The 5,452-nt window shown below is 35.6% G+C and overlaps 1 long non-coding RNA gene across 1 annotated transcript; it reads right to left on the bottom strand.

Annotated features, from left to right (window-relative positions):
• Positions 1-3,367: 3,367 nt before the first annotated feature.
• On the bottom strand, positions 3,368-4,041 carry LOC141754670 (uncharacterized). The gene is made up of 3 exons (XR_012590699.1): positions 3,982-4,041; positions 3,705-3,875; positions 3,368-3,589 (listed from the first exon to the last, which is right to left on the bottom strand). It is a non-coding gene; the product is annotated as an uncharacterized LOC141754670 (long non-coding RNA).
• Between the last annotated feature and the right edge of the window lie 1,411 nt (positions 4,042-5,452).

Genomic DNA, 5,452 nt, shown 5'->3' with positions numbered 1-5,452 from the left:
TTGCAAAGACACAAAGCTCGACTGAGCTTCCTGTACAGCAAAAATATCCATATTAGCATGTCGGTCTGTTCGGTGATGAGTCTTAAAATGTTCTCAAAACATATGAAAGACGGTCGTAATTGGGTGGATTATTTAAACTGTTATAATGCAAATTAATGTTTTCTTTCTTTATCTCCATGCAGCTAAAGAGGACGTCACTGCAGTATTTGCAAAATAGGTGAAATTACACTGAAAACTGCTGAGATCATTGAAGCCAAGAGTGTGTTTTTTGTTTTTTTTATTTATAAAAGTACAAAATTCAAAATCAGTATACAATTAAAACAGTATCAAAACAAATCAGAACAGCCAGGGGTACAAAACACTAGACAAACATCTTGTGACAAACAGAAATTAATTTTGTAAATAGCCTTTTTGTTAGTCAAATTACAAATTAGTTTTACATATTTTTAGCGTCCTTCACGAAAACACAGAAACATAGTTTATTGTAGCTGAATTGAAATTTATGAATAAAATATTTTGCTAGGATTATCATCAAAATTATTATAATTTTTTTTTTTGAAGAAGAAGAAACCAAAATCAAGATTTTCCCTTACTAAATTAAAGTCTTGTAAATCAAATAAATCTACAAAGGTTTTGCCAGAATTTCTTGGTGTGAGAACAATGCCAAAATGTGTAAAACTGTTTCTGAGTAGCGGTCACGGAAAGAACAATTTGTGTTAATGTCCATTAAGCCAACTGAAAAAGCTCCTTTTTTTTATTTTAGTATAAAAAAATCCAAGATTTCTCAAAAGATGACATTTTTTCTGCAACAGATGGAGCCGAACATGATGTTTAATAACCAAATAAACAGATTTGAAGGAGCGGGACATAGGCGGCCAGACAAAACAACAATGCCAACAGCAAGAACATGCTTCTTATCAACTATTCAAAGGAAGCCTTCTGTTGAAAGACACAATAATCAGACTTGTTTCCAGACCAAAACTCAAGGCGAAAAGAAAAGCTGCTCCCCGGTTACTGTATTTCCTTCAGGGCGTGTTGGATTTATTAATGGCGAGCGTGTTTTTTGTGGCAGTGAAATGTGACTGTGTTCACCGATGTGGATGAGCGGGTCGCTTGACAGCTTTATGATGAGCCAGTTGCATCTTGCGTGCCTCTCTGTCGGTGGGATACGAGCAGTGATGGCTGAAGTACAGGAAAGCCACACTCGAGTAAAAGTACAGACATCTAACCAGGAAATGACTTTAGTAGAAGTTAAAAGTCACCTATTAGAATATGACTTTAGTAAAAGTCTTAAAGGAACAGTGTGTAACATTTAGGGGGATCCATTGGCAGAAATGGAATATAATATTAATAAGTACATCCAACACGCTTGGCACACGAGAGAGGCTTCAGTTGGTTGCAATCTCAACCTCACCTCCGGATACCACCAGATCCTACACACTGGACCTTTAAAGTATCTGATATTTACTGTACTTAAGAAGTAAGTCAAAAGTAATGTTCTGATATTAAATGTACTTAAGTATTGAAAGTAAAAGTACAAGTAAATGCTGTTAATAAAAAAGCAAGAATTTTAATATGTTCACCACCTTAAAAATGGAGGCTACATTAGTCTTGAAAAAAACGAGGTCTCCACAACTTAAAGGATCTAAAGAACAAAATCCAGTTTTCCTTATTCGCAAATAGCATGTAGCATGATCTGACATGCAACTTGCCCGGACGTGAGCAGAAAAAGAAACTTAACTACGGCTTTGAGAGCACTTTGTTTGCTCTTGGCCATCATGTGAATGATGTAACTTGCATGCGAGGACCTCTGATTCACCGAACCTGCTTGCTTGCAATAGTAACGAGTAACGAAGATGCTTAAGGGGAATGTATCGGAGTAAAAGTACACATGTAATTAGTGGAGTACAAGTGAAAGTTGACAGAAATATAAAGCTGTCAATGTGAATGGGATAATGACAATAATTCGTATTAACGTCACTAATTTCTTTAACGCAACTTACGATTTTACGATCGTAGCGGGCTCAGTTTTAAAGATAGAGTGAAGATATACTGGCATCATGTGAAACTAGAAAAAAACCTAAGGAATACATTGGTATCATAGGCTAAATAACGCTCCAAACATACACTTGATTTTGGCGAGGAAAAACTGGCAGGGGTCCCCTTGACCTCTGACCTCAAGATATGTGAATGAAAACGGGTTCTCTGGGTACCCACGAGTCTCCCCTTTACAGACATGCCCACTTTATGATAATCACATGCAGTTTAGGGCAAGTCATAGTCAAGTCAGCACACTGACACACTGACAGCTGTTGTTGCCTGTTGGGCTGCAGTTTGCCATGTTATGATTTGAGCATATTATTTATGCTAAATGTAGTACCTGTGAGGGTTTCTGGACAATATCTGTCATTGTTTTGTGTTGTCAATTGATTTCCAATAATGAATATATACATATATTTGCATAAAGCAGCATATTTGTCCACTCCCATGTTGATAAAAGTATTAAATACTTGACAAATCTCCCTTTAAGGTACATTTTGAACAAATAATAAATGGGCGATTATTTTGCGATTAATTGTGATTAACTATGGACAATCATGCGATTAATCGCGATTCAATATTTTAAACGATTGACAGTCCTAATAAAAACTCAAGTAAAGTACACTGTTAAGAATTTTCCAGTAAAATAACAGTAAAGAACTGGCAGCAGGGTTGCCATTATTCTACTGTAAAATTAACATTATTATACTGTCGCTGAAATTTACAGCTTTGTACTGTTAATGAAAAATACAGTATATACAGGTTTTTTGATTAATTTCACAGTATTTTATAGTTAATTTACTGTTTAAAGATACATTATATAGCTGTTTTTCCCCTTTCTTTTACATTATCTTACTGATTTGTTTTAATGCACTATTTAGGTTGTATTTTTTACATACATTTTAATAAACATTATTTTTTGCCTATATGAATAGACTTAGCAGGTTACAGACAAAGGAATAGTCACACTAAATACAATTAAAGGCACTTGTTAAGAAAAAGGCTATAATTAAGGCTATGATGCCCAAAATGTCTGTCTATATGGCTACAAGCACAGAATGCAAACCATAAAAACATGTGAGTGAAGAACAGAGCTAATTCACTGCTTTTACAATCATGTACAATGTGTGAGAAAAGAACATCTACAGCTTATCTTATTGCACTTTACTTTTTATTTTCATATGAAGTTCAACACAGCGCCAACAAAAACCTGACACAGATAACAAACCAAATTTCAGAAGAAATAGCATTTCTGAAGACATCTGTCAATCTTACTAACCTTACTTTGTGGAACAGCTACAGACAGTTGAACTATATCATAGAGTTAAAACAAAACTCTCAAATAATATTTTGCCTTATATCATAATGAGCACCAACACCACCAGACATGTGACATCATGTCCAAGTATGAATATTCAGTCTCTAACAAGGCACATGGATAAGTGTGGAAGTCCAAGTATTGGGCGATGGTCGGGGAGTGAGTTAGTGAATGACTTATGGCCCACTCAAAGACACCAGTTCTCTCAATCCAGCCTTGGTAGCCCGCTGACTGTGTGAGAGAGAGATATATGAGTTCCAACACAACTTTCATTGTAACTTCTCACATACAAAATCAGCGTGTGTAGCCCTCATTTCCTCTTATCATGTATGTAATGTAAACTCACCATTTTAAATGAAGTCCCACTCAAGTCCATGAGTCCCATCAGCAGAGTGGATACATGTGGATATACGGTTGTAGTCTTGTCTTGTAGCTCGTGAATTTGCCAGTTTTCTTTGAGAAGACTTTGCCCTGTCCATCCTTGGTGCCTCTCTCAGGGTTTATTCCTACGGTGCACCTGAAAAATGATAGTGTTTCTTCAGGTACTGTGTAAAAATCAAGTTGTGTGAATCACTTAGATTAATGCCACAATAAAAATACAGGTTTTACTGAAAGTATCTAACCTTGAGATTAATTTGAGCGTGCAGGTGTAGAAGGTGGAAAATAATGCAGCAAGCCCCATCGAGAAGGTGGGCTGGATCCCCTCACATATGAAGTGGCCCTCAAGGCTGACCATCCAGCGCCAATAGCTTCCTGCTGTTTCACCTGAAACTTAGAAAGAATTTTCCTCAGTCAACTTCATGGATTTTTAGTCAATGTTTGAAATGAATTGTGTTGAGTGGTGTGCATTACTGGTTGAGAAACGTTTTTTTGATCAATTATGAATATTCTGACCATCTGATCTATAGAACATGTGGTTTTCAGATATCATTCAAAAACACTAGTTAGCTAGTAAATAACCTTGCCTTCAATTTTGTATCTGCTCTGCTGAATTACCACCCAATAACCAACATGCACTGAAGTCTTAATGTTACTTTAAATGTTGAAAGGACTTCCATAGACTGTAAAATGTATACACCGTCGTTATGCATGAATTCACTGGCAAAATACATGTGTCAGCACATTAACTTAGATATTAACTTGAATACATAGATATTAAAATGAGCTCCTTGTGTTGTCCGATTAATGTGCAATCATCTGTGAAATTCTAGCTAGCTGTTGAATCCCTCTATCATGACATGCACATATTCTGTAATGCAAAACATCAAACATCAAACTGGAAACATCACTGATAACCTTTGCACAGATTTATTAATTAAATAAAATTACTACTTACCAAATAATCAGTAAGATGGGAATGGATGAAGAAAAGAACGGATCCAGCCTCACATGTGCAGATCAGGTGAAATGCTCTTCCCAGAATTCAAAAAATACTGCATGAAACTGTTATTCATGATACTTTAGACTGTTGATCAGCAGTAAAGTGCTGTTTTTTAAGAATACATTATAGTTCAGTTAAAAAACGGCCTATGAGCGTAATTTAACAGGTTTTCTTTTGTATTAACAGTAAAGCACTGTTTTTAGCAATAACAGGTTAATACTGTTGAAATTCTGCTGTAAATTAACAGCAATTGTTTACAGTGTACAGATACTCCAAAAAAAATACATAAGTACCGCAACAAAGTATTATTACTACTGGATATGAGGCTATAGGCCCGGGATCACTGACTCACGACTTCTTCACGATGACCTTTAGATCCAGGATCTGTATCAGGGATATAAACAATATCATGGGTCACATATATTCAAATCATGTTCACATGTATAATAACATTCTGCTGTGCTATTCCCATCCTTATCTTAAAAAGCATGCAATTTATGATCCTGCTAACAAGCAGTTAGACAATAAAGGGAGTAGAAACTGTTCTTTTTAAAACATTATTTTTTATCAGAGTTCATTTTTACAGCACACCCTCGATGATTCAAACACTGTTATGATTTGATTAGATGGCTGATATTTAATGGGATAATCATATTGGTGGAAATATATATCGCTAATTATGATTTCACACAGCAGCTGGGATGCCAACCTTG

The sequence above is a fragment of the Sebastes fasciatus genome, chromosome 17, assembly GCF_043250625.1.
Source record: "Sebastes fasciatus isolate fSebFas1 chromosome 17, fSebFas1.pri, whole genome shotgun sequence".
Lineage (NCBI taxonomy): Eukaryota > Metazoa > Chordata > Actinopteri > Perciformes > Sebastidae > Sebastes > Sebastes fasciatus.
This window is presented reverse-complemented; position numbering and strand designations above follow the sequence as displayed.